The 15,643-nt window shown below is 41.1% G+C and overlaps 1 protein-coding gene across 4 annotated transcripts in view; it reads right to left on the minus strand.

The window, feature by feature from the left end:
• Positions 1-15,643, minus strand: part of deptor (DEP domain containing MTOR-interacting protein) — a 76,985-nt gene that overhangs the window by 47,514 nt on the left and 13,828 nt on the right. Inside the window, exon 2 of one of the 4 annotated variants that reach the window (XM_072571204.1) lies at positions 6,823-6,909. The exons of the other annotated variants lie outside the window; for them this stretch is intronic. The gene's annotated coding sequence lies outside the window, so the exon portion shown is untranslated. The remainder of the gene's footprint in view (positions 1-6,822; positions 6,910-15,643) is intronic. 4 annotated transcript variants of the gene reach the window in all.

A 15,643-nucleotide genomic window follows, 5' to 3' on the forward strand; every position in this document is an offset into this window, starting at 1 on the left:
CTGGAGAAGTATGGGTAAAAACGGGCAGGCTCGTTAAAGACAAATCATGTCTGTTTAACTGATTAAATTTTTTGATGACATAGTGGAAAGAATTATCGAAAGTAGAGTTGATGCTGATCTTAAGAATTTGAAAAAATTATTTGATATAAGTACCAAAATAGGAACTTCTTTGGAAAATACATGGACCATGACTTTAAGAGACTTTGTAATAAGTTAGCTCAGGAATTGGAGGGAGAGTAATGCTGAGTGAATTTTTCAGACTGGAATGAAGCTTGCAAAGGGATCCTGCAGGTTTCAGTATGAATAGCACAGATGAGAATGAACTCACACCTGGTATCAAATTTTCCTTTCATCTTCTGATCGTCAAAGAGAATTATCATATTTTCTCTAGTCTCTCAACACAACTGAAGTCTTTCCTACCCCACCAGTACCATTCTAGCAAATCTCCTAGCTTGTGCTCCTACCATTCTAGCAAGACTCTCACCAAGGCCTTGACAGCTTTAGTAACAAAATACATGCGACAATAAATAAATCAAATCAATTTAAATCCTTTCAAAGTGTGTTGCCCCCACCCCACCCCCCCAAGTGACAACAATTCTCCAAATGAGCCCTCAACATTGTTTTATAGAGTTTTGCATAAATTCTTGCTTATGTGATCGATGCTTCAATTTATGAAACCAAGGAACCTTTTTGATGAATCTTCCCTACTCAGCTTATCATATTCAAAGATGCGAGTACATAAAGCAAGTGCGTGAAATCTTACTGAAGCCTGTATTGAGAGCTATGGTCAGATTTGTAGCAGAATTATTGAGAAGTCTGGTGGTGGCCTATTCCAAAGACTGCACATCTCTCCAACTTATATGCGTAGCAGAGTCAAGTCCTGAGTTGACAGCAGGAAGTTGCCAATTAAGGGTGATTATTGCTTGTTAAATGATTATGAGTGGCACAACTCACCTTATTAATATTCAGCTTCTTATCTTAACAAATTTACTGAACAAACTAGACTCAAGAATTCTCAACATGCAAGTCAGAGTGGGTCACTGGCCACTTGCTTACTTCAAAAGATGTTTAATATTGAGCATCAACATCTCAGTACTCGTTGAGAATGTGGTGCTGAAAAAGCACAGCAGATCAGACAGCATCTGAGGAGCAGGAGAATTGATGTTTCGGGCATAAGCTCTTCATCAGTCATTCCTGAAGGGCTTATGCCCGAAATATCAACTAGCCTACTCCTCGGATGTTGCCTGACCGGCTGTGCTTTTCCAGCACCACACTCTCGACTCTGACCGGCTGTGCTAATTTTGTCAGTATGACTGCCTTGCCATGCTATTAGTGCAGACACAAAGCCAGGAAACTAACCATGGTTGTCAGTAAGCCTCAGCCAAGTCAATGGAGATAGCCTTTTCTCAGAAGGTCCCAGTATATATGCCACAGGCACCTTCCAGTTCCACAGGGGGTTGGACACAGTCAGTCACTCAGTCAGGAGGAGAAAGTGAGGACTGCAGATGCTGGAGATCAGAGTTGAGAGTGTGGTGCTGGAAAAGCACAGCAGGTCAGGCAGCATCTGTGGAGCAGGAGAATCGATGTTTCGGGCATAAGCCCTTCATCACATGCCTCATTCCTGATGAAGGGCTTATGCCCAAAAGGTTGATTTTCAGTCTCAGTCAGTCAGTCAGGATCCACTCATAAGGAATGAGGAACCAAATTTGGGCAGGCTACCACCATCATGCCTTTTTCTGCTCCATTGCGGCCATTTTCTCTTGACAGGAGAGAGAAAAACAGGTCCTAAAGGAGATGTACGTATGTGACACGGCTGCTATTTCTTGTGCAGTGAGTAGACAGCACTGAGGACATGCAGAGCTATTGATGCTACAGATTTGGAATGAGCGAGGGTGAACTGGGAAAAACGTTTCAAACTTTAGAAAAAGACTGAATGTGAGGAAGAGAGTGAAGATAGTGGCACTTACACTGACGGAGTGGAGAAGATCACTGACCTTCTTCTGACATTGCCGCACATTCCTCCAGATGGTCGAGAATGCACTGACCCAAATGGCAACCTCAGACCAAGCTGGCATGGTCTGGTATTGTGGCCTTCTCTCGTTGTACCAGGGGAAGAGGATATTTCACCTTTGCACCACCCCTTTTGGGTGACTACAATCACGCAACAGGGACAACATAGGGGTGGGATAGGTAGGCTATAAAAGGTGAGATGGCTAAGATATGACTAAACAATGCGAGGTCTCGCAGCCAAAGATTATCCAAAACACTCAACACAGCTTGCATTTCGTCAAAAGGTTGTAAGATTCAGTTTCAAGTCTTTGCCCTTCTGCATCTCTTTAAAAGAAAATTGTAGCATTTAGCTTTGAAACAGGCCCTTCGACCCCCATTTCTGTGCTGACGTTCAAACACCAAACTACACTAATCTCATTTATCTGCACTTGCCTATAGCCTGTGAAGGAGCAGTGCTCCAAAAGCTTGTGCTTCCAAATAAACCTTTTTGACTATAACCTGGTGTTGGTGATTTTCAACTTTGTCCACCCCAGTCCAACACCAGTTCCTCCACATCACCTTACCTTTCAGACCAACCTTCTACGTTGGACCTTGACAAATGCCTTCCTGAAGTCCACGTAAACCACATCAACTGCTTCAGATTTTTGTATCCACTTTAGCCACAGGCCAAAGACGACTGTGGAGTCACTAAATGTTTCTTTAAATGTTTCAGAAGGGTAAAATGGACAATCCAGGAAATTATAGACCAGTAAGCCTTACATCACTGGTGGAGAAATTCTTCGGGACAGGATTTACTTGCACTTGGAAAAGAATGGAATTATTAGAAACAGTCAGCATGGTTTTGTGCAGGAAGATCTTGTCTCACGGGTTTGATTGAGTTTTTTGAAGAATTGATGAAGGGAGGGTAGTGGATATCATCCACGTGGATTTTACGAAAGCATTTGAAGACAGATGAACAGGCAGGGAATAGACTGATACAGACCATATGCAGGCAGATGGAATTAGTTTAGAATGGCGTCATGTTTGGCATAGACATGGTGGGCTGAAGGGCCTGTTCCTGTGCTGCATTGTTTCATATTCTACATTCTTGTTCTTAATTAGCAAAGTGATAGTAGAATCAGAAACAATGACACCCAGTAACATCTCCACACCACTGTGCTGTTCACCAACGTTAACTCTGACCCTTGAAAGCTGTGACCTGCCATGGCCCTCTCTCTGATGCTTAAATTTTGCAAATCCACAGGATTGTCAACTGTTTTATATAATTTGAGCCAAGTTGTTTCAGTGAGGCAGATGCCATTCAATGAGGTGGGGTGAAGTAAAAGTTATTACAAGTGATGTCAGTTGCAGAACTAGAGATGCCAAGAGTAATTTCATTCAGAGGCCTGCTTCAAGCACAAAATGACAGCATATGGAAGAGTCAATACTGCTAATCACTATCAAATTAAACAGGCTGGGTGAGAGCTGCAGTGACTGATGGAGTATTGAATGAGGGTCACAGCCAAGTATATTTATTTGAATGTCTAAGGACTGGGGCTGGTTCAGGAGGTTCATGTGTAAATGTTATAGGAACATACAAACAGGAAGACCAATCTGTCCCTCACATCTGTTCCACCATTCAGTGATATCGCTGCTAACCTGTTATTTCAATTTTAAAAATAGGATAGATAAACAATCGTCATTTACACAAGAGGTTGCCCAAGCTTTTACCACTCTTTGCATGAAGTGCTGTTTCAGAATTTTCATCAGGAAAAGTATCTGGCTTTAAGTTTTTTTAGACAATGACCACTAGACTGCTCAACTGGTGAAAATTGCTTTGTCTATCTGCCATATATTGAATATTATCAACACTTGTTCAATAGCCCACTAACCTTCCAAAAGAACCAGTTTGTGTCTTCTTTCCTCAGCTTTATTCTTGATTCCAATATGTCTATATGTCACTTCCTCAAAAAGATGATATGGTTTGGTGCCCAGGACTGTTCACAGTACTGCCGCCTAATAAAACCAGGGCTGAAACATGACTCACATCCCCTTGTATTCTAGCCTTCTAAATATAAAATGCAGCATCCCAACAGAACTTTTGATTACTTTCTGCACTTGCTTGTGGCATTTTCATGATCCACGTGCGTAGTCCCTCAACACTCTGGCCTCGCGGTTTCCTGTTTTACACAATTTAGCAAGTTCCTCATTGGATCGTTGACAAATACAAGGTGGATGACCTCTACACTGAAATCCATTTACCACAGTTTTGTCCATCCCCTTAAATTTATTCATATATATCATTTCTTTGCTTTAATTCACTGTTTGCCTTCTAAAAGAGATCTTTGCACCTTTTCAGCTCTGATGAATGGCCAAAATAGCAACACTTCCTTTTCTGGATATCACTTTACAGAATGAATTTTGCTATAATGAATTCAAAAAGTCCGCAGGTCTAGCAGCATCAATGGAGACAGAAACAAAAAGAGATTGCTCAGAGTCCATTATAAGTTTTCTTCACAACTTCACATTCCATCACTTTATTCACTGCTTATTAATGAGTTGTTGAGGCCACATTATGTTTGCCATTTGTTCTTGCTGAACAATTTTTGTCATTTGCTGCTGAAACCTACCCATTATCATTACTCTGTCTGCAACTCAGCTGATTTCTCAGCCAGGTCAGTAACTCGTGTTCATTATCATGGAATTCAAATTAGCTAACAGTCCCTCAGGACGGAATTTTTCAGTGGCATACTGTGGTACACCAAGGTATACATGCATGCACACATAAGCTTATGGTCAAAAGTGTCCAGGCTCTGGGTGGGGATGTGCAAGATCATGATGCATGTGTAAATGGAATGAGGAGGAACATGTTCAAGATGTAACAGGGTTGAGGGCGAAGAATGTGGTGAGACTTTTCATCAGGACCATGTTCTCACTCTCTCATTCCATGTCTTATGATCAGAGGTCACATTTTATCCTGCCCGCAGTTCTCCACAGTGTTATACCCCTTCCATTGCCTCCCATCTCTTTTACCCTCACATTTCCCTTCTTACTGTCCTTAAACTCCCCCCACTCCCCTCCCAACCAGGCATCTCCCTCTTTCCCTCCCAACTATAACATCGCCTCCATCACTCTTCCAATTCTTCTCTCCACAGAGAGAGAGAGATTTGTAATAGAGAAGCCTGGAGAGAAAAGACACAGAAGGGACAATTGTGCAATTGTTGGTGACAATGAAACAAAGAAGGAAATTTAAAAAATATATATGTATCTGGCTATTCACAGCTGCTCTGACCAGGAAATCTACCATAATGGTAAATCGCACTTGTCTGTCTTGCGCCTTCCACGCACATCCATTGGGGTTTGCCCGGAATCACTGTTCATCCATCATCCTACTAGGCTTAGGTCAAGTCTCGTTCTGTCAACATCCACCTTTGCCTTCCAGAATAGATGACTGTGGCCATCAATCAGAGTTGGAAAGCTAATGTAGCAAAATTCTCTTTTTTGGATATCACCTTATAGAATGTATTTTGCTACGGTGACTTTACACACCTCTATCTGTCATACAGGACTTTTTAAACAGCATCAATTCTCTCTGCTGATCTTCATCTTTTGTGCAAGTGCCTGATACATACAGGAAAGTGGATACAATTTACCACCTTTTCTTTTCTTCCTCATTACAAGCTTCAATTTACATTTTGCTAATAAATCACTCACCTTCCCAAAATTACTTCTGACCATGTCTATCCTCTCCTTACTTTAGCATCACATTTACTATGTTATCATTTGTCTTAAATAGGCAGACATATTTAATTATTCCAGGGTTACACCATCGACCTCAATGTTCACTCATTTCTTTTAACGTATTCCTTCTAAAGGTCATTGACTTTGTCTTTTTGTGGTTCATAGTCAATCCATATTCTAAACCTCTTCTGATTCTGCAAGTCATGTTGTGCCATCAGTGTACCACATGTTTGTTCTTTTCTTGCCTCCAATTTTCATCCCTGGAAGTACATGCTCTTCTTGAATATTTGTTCCGGGTACAGACTGAAATATTTTGGTGGGACACAGTGTTGCCATATTCTTCCTTTCCCCATTTGATTGTCCCTTTTCTAGCCTAATGCTCGTTATTTAGCTGCAACATAGGCTCTAGATAAATCTAAACCTCTACTAGGAGAAAGTGAGGACTGCAGATGCTGGAGATCAGAGTCAAGAGTGTGGTGCTGGAAAAGCACAGCTGGTCAGGCAGCAACTGAGGAGCAGCAGAGTAGATGTTTCAAGCTTAACATTCCTGATGAAGGGCTTATGCCCAAATCATCAATTCTCCTGCTCCTTGGATGCTGCCTAAGCAGCTGTGCTTTCCCAGCACCACACTCTTCGACTTAGATCTCAACTGTCAATGACACATTTTAGTAACACTTCTATTATCTTGTGGCACTAAACAGTACTGATCCCTTTTCACTGTACAATATATGATGCACACGTACTTGGTCTTGTTTATTTCTAGGCATTTATTGAAGAGTGTAACCCAGTCTGCATTTCATTAATTTCGGCTTCAAAATGAGGTATTGATTCTTTCTTATGATTTTAAGAGTCTTTTTAAGAGACAATTCATTAGGCATACAGTTCTAAAATGATTGCACATCATTGTTTTAGGTTTCTAAGGCATCTTAATGATAATGATGGTCTCAAATTTCATTAAGAATATATCATTTGGTATATATGATATCACAAATCTCTTATCACTTACATTTCTGTTTATGCAAAGGCTTTGAAAAACGTTCTCTTCTTACATCATCTAAACCTGAATATTTTCCTGTACAATGCATTCTTTACCTTCAATATCATAATGTTTGGTCCATCGTTTGCCTCTTTATCTTGAGGGATCCCAGCATTAGTAGAACCATTATCAGCACCTGCTCTCTGAAAGAAATGGGTGTGGTGGTTATGATCTATATTGTTGAACTCAGCATCGAGTCCATAAAATTGTAAAGTGAAAATCTATCAATATCAGTGCTAATGGTTCAGAGTCAAACTGCCTACTAACAATTATTGCTGGAGTTCACACACTTATTATAAGGGATGCAGTAGCAATACAAATTCTACAACAAAAGTACAACAAACAAGTAAATGTTCAATCAATTCAATGCCATTTTAGAAGAAGATTTGACAGCTACCTTACAACACTTACTGCTTGATAAGTGGAAGCTAATTATGTTGCAAAATTTCATGTCTCCCTTGGTTTTTCTTCTTCCCTGTTAAGGGTGCTTATTGATTCAAGATGACTCAACATAACAATGCATCAACATTACTGTACACAAATTCCTCATGCCATTAATTGCGCAGTAGGTGAAAGTGAGGACTGAATGCTGGAGATCAGAGTCAAGATTAGAGTGGAAATGCACAGCAGGTCAGGCAACATCTGAGAAGCAGGAAAATTGATGTTTCAGGCAGGAGTCCTTCATCAGGAATGAGGCTAGAAGCCTCTGGGGTAGAGAAATAAATGAGAGAGGGGTGGACTGGGGAGAAGATAGATAAGACTGCAATAGGTGGATGGAGGTGGGGATGAAGGTGATAGGTCAGAGAGGAAGGTGGAGCAGATAGGTGGGAGGGAAGATTGACAGGTCGGACAGGTCATGAGGATGGTGCTGAACTGGCAGGTTGGAACTGGGGTAAGGTGTGGGGAGGGGAAATGAGGAAACTGGTGAAGTCCACTTGATGCCCTGGGGTTGAGGGGTTCTGAGGTGGAAGATGAGGCATTCTTTCCCCAGGCCTTGGGTGGTGAGGGAGTGGCGGTGGAGGAAGCCCAGGGCCTGCATGTCCTAGGCAGAGTGGGGGGGGGGCTAGAGTTGAAATGTTCAGCCACGGGTGGTGGGTTAATTGGTGTGGGTGTCCCGGACATGTTCCCTAAAGCACTCTGCGAGAAGGCATCCAGTCTCCCCAATGTACAGAAGATCGCATCGGGAGCAACACATACAATAAATGACATTTGTGGAAGTGCAGGTGAACCTTTGATGAATGTGGAAGGCTCCTTTGGGGCCTTGGATGGAGGTGAGAAGGGACGTGTGGGCACAGGTGACCATCTTGAAGCTAATTCAACTTTGAATGCATATTTGTGGTATGTGTTTTACAGCTGACTCCATGAAACCATATTATCCATTAACCATCCTCACTAAAGGAAACATAGGAATGGCTTATTTAGTACAGTATATATTCACAACCCAATACCATACTAGCTCCTCTTTGCCATCCCATCAAATTCCAGTCATCAGATTTTATACCTCACTGCAAACATAATCTGAACTGGCACTTCAGCACAGCACTGGGGCAACCGAAACAGACATTAACTCGGGCACAGTCTGTTACTGGTGGGATACAGAATTTAAAAAAGAACAATTCTCCCAACATCAACAAGTCAATGCCAAGATTTATTCATGAACGAAAAGCAGTTGGCTGGGCAATAATCTCATTACTGATTTTGGACATTGTTGTGAATAAATTGACTGCTTTACTTACCTGCATAAAAACAACAATAGCTCGGGTTCAGTAAGTCTTTCATTGAAAAATAAATTCTTCATAATGTCTTGAGATTGGAGATGGCAGTAAATACATGCAAATTCTTTGCGATATAGGGGGTGGTATGGTGGATCAGTGGTTAGCACTGCTGCCTCACAGTACCAGGGTAGACAGGCAAGAGGCTGGAAGAACGGATTCAATTCCATTCTCAGGTGACGTGTGTGGAGTTTGCACATTCTCCCCGTATCTGCATGGGTTTCTCCCAGATGTTCTGTTTTCTTTCCACAGTCCAAAGATGTGCAGGTTAGGTAGATTAGCCATGAGAAATGTGGTGTTACAGGATATAGTGGGATTTGGGTCTATGTGGGATGCTCTCAGGGGTCAGTGCAGACTTAATGGGCTGAATGGTCTCCTTCTGTATTGTAGGGATTCAACGTTCCATGACCTTTTCCTTCAGAGATGGAGTAACACAAGAAGTGCATCATGGTCACTAGGCAGAATAAGTATTGTAGTTCCCTCATTGTTAGGATTCAAAATACAATTTTTTGATTTGCTGGTTACACCAAACTGGGTGTCGCCAACAGTGAGGAAGACTGAGAAAGCAGAGGTGGACACATTCTTGCTATGAACAGGGTGATAGCTTATCAGAGGTTTGCAGGAACATGGAATTAGGATTACAATCACATCAGCCATGATCTTTTTATTTGGTGGAACAGGCTCAAAGACCTATTCTTGCTCCTAACTCAAATGACAATTACGAGACAGTTAATGAACTTGCAAAATGGGCAAATGATTGGTGAATGAAATGTGACATTTTACAGTTTTCGAAAAACAAGATGGTCACCTATTATTTGGAAAATAAGAAGACAGATGGAGCAGGGGAGCAGACGGATCAGGAAAACAAATTTTCAAGATCACTGAAAGCAGCAAAGCTAATCAGCCCATTTACGAAAGGAGGAAACCAAAGACTAAGGTTTAGTTCTGGAGGGACAGAATTGAAGACCAGAGAAAATCGCGCTCAATACAAATCTAACCATGAATGGAATATTATGGATAGCTTTTGTCACCATGATGTAAAAACAATTCAGAGACACTGGAGAGGTTATAAAAATAGATTTAGAAGATTAAAATCAGAACTGCAAAATTAAACCAATTAGGAGAGGATAAACAGGCTAGCTCTCTTTTCTCGAGGGGTGAAAAGGCAGAAAGATCTTCAAAATTATGAATGATTTTGATAGAAGTAGATGTAGACATTCCAAGAAATTAAACAGAAAATTGTGAAAAAAAAAGATTTCTCAATCTAGCATTATAAGAATGTGGCATTTACTGCCACTGGAAATTACTGAGATGCACAGCATTTAAGCAAAAGCTAGATAAGCAGATGAGGGAAGAGATTATACAGGTAGATGACCAAATTGGAAAAATATTTGAGTGGCATAAAAATGCAGGGGTGGATTAGTTCAGTTGGCTGTACCACTTCTGTGCTGTAAATTCTATGGAACTCTGCATAACCTGCAATTCAATCTTATCAAGTCACGCCACAAAAATGGTGTTGCTCACATCCTTCTAATAAATCCTTTCTCCAGTCTCTCTCTCTGGCCTGAAATTTTTCCTAAAATGTGGAACTCAGAGTCAAGCATAATTCTCTATCTGAGCCTGAAACAAAGGTTTAACATGAACTTTTTTTTTGCCTCCGATTATAAAAGGTCAAGGATGCTGAATGCCTTTTTAAACAGCCTTCATGATTTGCTCTGCCAACTTCAAATGATTTTTTTTATGCACACCCAAGTTGGGTTTGTTCAATAAAATAGTTTTGAAAATTATGACTTTCATTCTCTCTTCGTTCTTCCAACCAACAGGATCACTGCATATTTAGCGGAGATAAATTTCATCTCACATGCATCTGCCTATCGCAGTTGATGTCCGTATCCTCATAAAGTGTGTCATTATCCTCTCATTATTTCCGACAGTTAAAGTTGTTTCATCGCAATATTTTATACTATACCCTGTGATACCAAAGTCAAAGTCAAGGACATTGATATACATCAAAAGGAGCAAAAATATTGATCTCCATGTATTTCCCTCAGTCTGAAAGATGACAATTTTTCTGTTCCACTGCCAGTTTTATTTCCATGCAACATCTTTAATCTCATGAGTTCCAAATCTGTTACATGGCATTTTGTCAAATGCCTTTGAAAGACCAACCACAACACCCTCTTTCACTTGAGTGATTGTTTTTAATAGATAATAAAACACCATTCAGATTAATGGAATGATTATTACACAGAAAGAGACCATTTGACTCATTGTGACCATATTGGCACTTTTCAAGAGCAATTCACTCTGAGGAAACCGGGTCCATCCTCAAACCCTGTATCACTCTAATAATTACCCAAATCCTGTTTGAAAGCCACCATCGAATCTGCCTCCACCACACTCTCAATCAATGCACTCCAGACCCTAAACATATTCCTTATCTCACCATTGCTTCTTTTGTCAATTGCCACAAATGTGTGCCCTCTGATTCTTGATCCTTTCACTCATGAAAGATTTTTGCCCTATCTACACTGAGCAGTTCCTCTATGATTATGAATATGTCTATCAAATCTGTTTTCTACCTTCTCTCTAACAACAGTCCCAGGACAAGTATTTTAGTGGTTCCCAAACTGTGGCTTGCAATGGGGATATGGGAGCAACAGCGTGAGTTCCCTCTCTTCCAAGGCAGTATTTGTGCACCAACTGTGCTCAAGCAAAACAGGCAAGAGAAATCAGTCACTGCAGAATCAAAACAGGAGATCATCTGTCTGACCTTGAAAGGATTGGCATAGATTTCAAACTTGATTATGATTCTGCTCCTTTCTGTCCACTGTATCAGACACTTAGCCTGGACTTGCAACTTTGCCTCACAGACACCTGTAACAAGACCAAAAGGAGGGTGGCAGCAGTAAGTAGCTGTGGAAGTGGGTGGAGGGGAAAGAGGCTCTTCAGCCCATCTTCTGCCACCAGTAAATGCACAGAGGGAAGTCCTACATGAGTACATAAAATAACATTGTTACAAAGGAGTTTTTAAAAATTCAGATCTATAAATACAAACTTTAATAATTATATACTGAAGTGTTACTCTGTTTGGTTTATGGTGACTTCTTGGTAATATTAATTTTAAAGTCTTAAAGCGGGCTCATATTTGAAAACCGATAATTCAGCACTTCCTATGCTAACTTACTCAAATTTTCAGTACCCTTATTCATTTAGCCTTTACTCCCCTCATGCAAGTATGTCTACTCTGCACCCAAACGATACCTACTTTGAAGGTCTCTCCGTTTTGAATTGCAGTTTAGCATATCAATACTTAATTCTAATCCACTTTGCCAGATCTTTTTTTCAACTTACTGAAGTTATCCAGACCAGCTCATTTTGGAAATGAGATTCTGATTAACGGATCATGGTACTGTGCGCTTTACTGTTTGTTAAACATTTACCAGTTAAGTTCACAATATTATATGTGATCAGCATCAGATTAGATTCCCTACAGTGTGGAAACAGGCCCTTTGGCTCAAGTCCACCCCAACCTTCCGAAGAGTAACCCACCCCTCTCTGACTAATGCACCTAACACGGTGGACAATTTAGCATGGTCAATTCACGTGACCTGCACATCTTTGGATTGTGGGAGGAAACCGGAGCACCCGGAGGAAACCCACGCAGACACAGTGAGAATGTGCAAACTCCATACAGACAATTGCCCGAGGCTGGAATTGAACCTGGGACCCAGGTGCTGTGAGGCAGCAATGCTAACCACTGAGCCACCATGCCACACGTCACTTTATATCTTACATATAAAGCTTGTTGAATGGCTTCTGCTACTCTGGAACATGTACCTGATAGCTTGCAGAATGGTGATGCTCATGTGGTTTCAGAAACATGTGAAGTGTATGTTTGGGGTCGTAACAACAGTCATCAATTAGTTGAGGGAACACAGTAAAACATTCTGCTGCCAAGATTAGCTTCCAGTTCCGCTGATGCTCAGATTGAAAGCATAATAATATTTATGCAATTCCATTTTATGCTTTCTCAAGTTGACAGATGTTGTTATAATGATAGATGTGCTTTGTAAAACTGAGGAAACTAGCAGCTGTCTATCGGTATAGCTCCTGTTTCGATGACAGAGCTCAGTGAACTTAACCGCATTTCATGTGCTTTAGTGGTTGGGATATCGAGAAGAAAAGGTGATCATCTGCATGAAGAAATACTGTAGTAAGAACATTTCACAAGCCAGTTGTTTTACATAAGTTTTAATATTAAGTTACTCAATTCAAATTATTTTGTGGCCACACTGCTATTGCAGTCATTGGTAATGTTTCAGGTGATATTCATTATCTCCTTTGTTGAAATGCAGTCTTTACTATCTGCAGATATTAAATTCGTAATCACCAGAGTTCATTTTTTAATGACAAGTTATAGTTTTATAGTTGCATATAGAGTTTAAGAGCAGGGAAGGTATCGCTGGAAATATGTGAAATATGCACACAGTGTTATGGAATCCACGTTACAGGTGGGATTTGACTGTACTGGACAGGGTGCAGAAGAGATTTACTAGGATGTTGCCTGGGCTACCAAATTTTAGTTATGAGGGGGATGGATAGTCTGGGGTTGCTTTCTTTGGAGTAGTGGAGACTGATCTGATTGAGTTGTATAAAATTATTGGGGGGGAGGGGGGGGGGGATGGGGGTGTAGCTCAAAAGAAACTTTTACCCTTAACAGAGCGCTCAATAACAAGGGGCATAGAGTTAGAGTTAGAGTTAGAGTTAATGTAAAGGGAAGGAGGTTCAGAGGGATTGTGAAGAAACATTTTTTTCATCCAGATGGTGGTGGGAATCTGGAACAAACTGCCTGTAAGAGTGATAGAGGCAGAAACTGCCATAACATTAAAATGTATTTAGATGTGCAATTGTGATAATGCTATTAGCATTAGCAGTGACTGAACCAATGAGGTGTTCCTGAAAAGGACTCATGGCAGCATCAGGAGTAGAGTTTGAGCCGGTGCAGTACCCAGCAGCATCGGCGGTTTTTGCATTGGCAAGATCCATCGAGGAACTATAGACCAGTGAGCCTGATGTCAGTGGTGGGAAAGTTGTTGAGGGAGTCCTGACGGACAGGATTTACACATATTTGGAAAAGCAAGGACTGATTTAGGGATAGTCAACCTGGCTTTGTGCGTGGGAAATCATGTCTCACGAACTTGATTGAGTTTTTTGAAAAAGTAACAAAGAGGATCGATAAGGGCAGAGCAGTGAATGTGATCTCTTTGGACTACACTCAGGTGTTCGACAAGTTCCCCATGGGAGACTGATTAGCAAGGTTCGATCTCATGGAATACAGGGAGAACTAGCCACTTGGATACAGAACTGGCTCGGAAGTAGATGTCAGAGGGTGGTGGTGGAGGGTTGTTTTTCAGACTGGATGCCTGTGACCAGTGGTGTGCCATAAGGATTGGTGCTGGGTCCTCTACTTTTCATCATTTATATAAAGGATTTGGATATGAACATAGGAGGTATAGTTACTAAGTTTGCAAATGACACCAAAATTGGAAGTGTAGTGGACAGCTAGTAAGGTTACCTCGGATAACAATGGGATCTTGATCAGATGGGCCAATGGGCTGAGGAGTGGCAGATGGAGTTTAATTTAGATAAGTGTGAGGTGCTCCATTTTGGGAAAGCAGATCTGAGCAGGACTTATACACCTAATGGTAAGGTCCTGGGGAGTGTTGCTGAACAAAGAGCGCAGGCTCATAGCTCCTTGAAAGTAAAGTCACAGGTAGATAGGGTAATGAAGAAGGCATTTGGTATGCTTTCCTTTATTGGTCAGAGTATTGAGTATAGGAGTTGAGAGGTCACGTTACAGCAGTGCAGGACGCTGGTTCAGCCACTTTTGGAATATTGCACACAATTCTGGTCTCCTTCCTATCAGAAGGATGTTGTGAAACTTGAAAGGGTTCAGAAAAGATTTACAAGGATGTTGCCAGGGTTGGAGGGTTTGAGCTACAGGGAGAGGCTGAATAGACTGAAGCCGTTTCCCTGGAGTGTTGAAGGCTGAGGGGTGACCTTATAGAGGTTTATAAAATCATGAGGGGCATGGATACGATAAATAGACAAAGTCTTTTCCCTGGGGTGGGGGAAGTGCAGAACCAGAGTGCATAGGTATAGGGTGAAGGGGGAAAGATATAAAAGGGAACTAAGAGGCAACTTTTTCATGCCACAGCTGCCAGAGAAAGTGGTGAAGGCAGGCACAATTGCAACATTTAAAAGGCATCTGGATGGGTATTTCAATAGGAAGGGTTTAGAAGGATATGGGTGGGTGCTGGCAGATGGGACTAGATTAGGTTGGGATATCTGGTCGGCATGGATGTTGGACCGAACGGCCTGTTTTTGTGCTGTACATCTCTGTGACTGTATGATGCTGTATGAGGAGCAGTTGAGTGCAATGCAAGAATAAACATTCCACTTTCTCCAATCTGGTCATAACACAACACCCACTTCAAACAAACAAACAAACATGCTGTCGGTGTTGATTCCTGTTGCTGAGAAGTGATCTTTGCAGGAAGGTTATTATTGCAATTGTTCCACATTTTCACAGTTTTCATTGTTTTTCCCACCAGCTAGAGCAGGGATACTTTGTTTTTCAGAAGAAATTATGGATAGAGTCCCAGAAACCCTTCAACAACAAATTGTATCTAATTTCTGGTGGACCTTTCAACAGAAGACACAAAAGGATAAAGCAATGGTAATAAACTTTAACTCTGCAAACGGAAAATTCTTCTTCCCTAAGGGAAGGTACAAATAATTATTTGTGACCACACCCCAAACACTCAAATATAAGCTAGAAAAAAGGACTTATTTTTGCTCCCAACAGCCTCAAAGTAGTTCTGCTCCTTTGCTGGTTGCTTTGTGGATTATGAGTCTTTGTATTTAATTTATTTCTACAATGTCGCACAAATTTAAAATGCTTACATCGAAGAGAAAGTGGGCGAGCAGGAGAAAAGTGACGGAAAAGCAAACTCAATTCACAGCTACTGCAAAGTAATTTGGCCAACAGAAAGAGAAAGAAGGAAACAGAAATAGCACATGAGAAATGAAAAAGAGAGTG

Source organism: Chiloscyllium punctatum, chromosome 5 (assembly GCF_047496795.1).
Source record: "Chiloscyllium punctatum isolate Juve2018m chromosome 5, sChiPun1.3, whole genome shotgun sequence".
Taxonomy (NCBI): domain Eukaryota; kingdom Metazoa; phylum Chordata; class Chondrichthyes; order Orectolobiformes; family Hemiscylliidae; genus Chiloscyllium; species Chiloscyllium punctatum.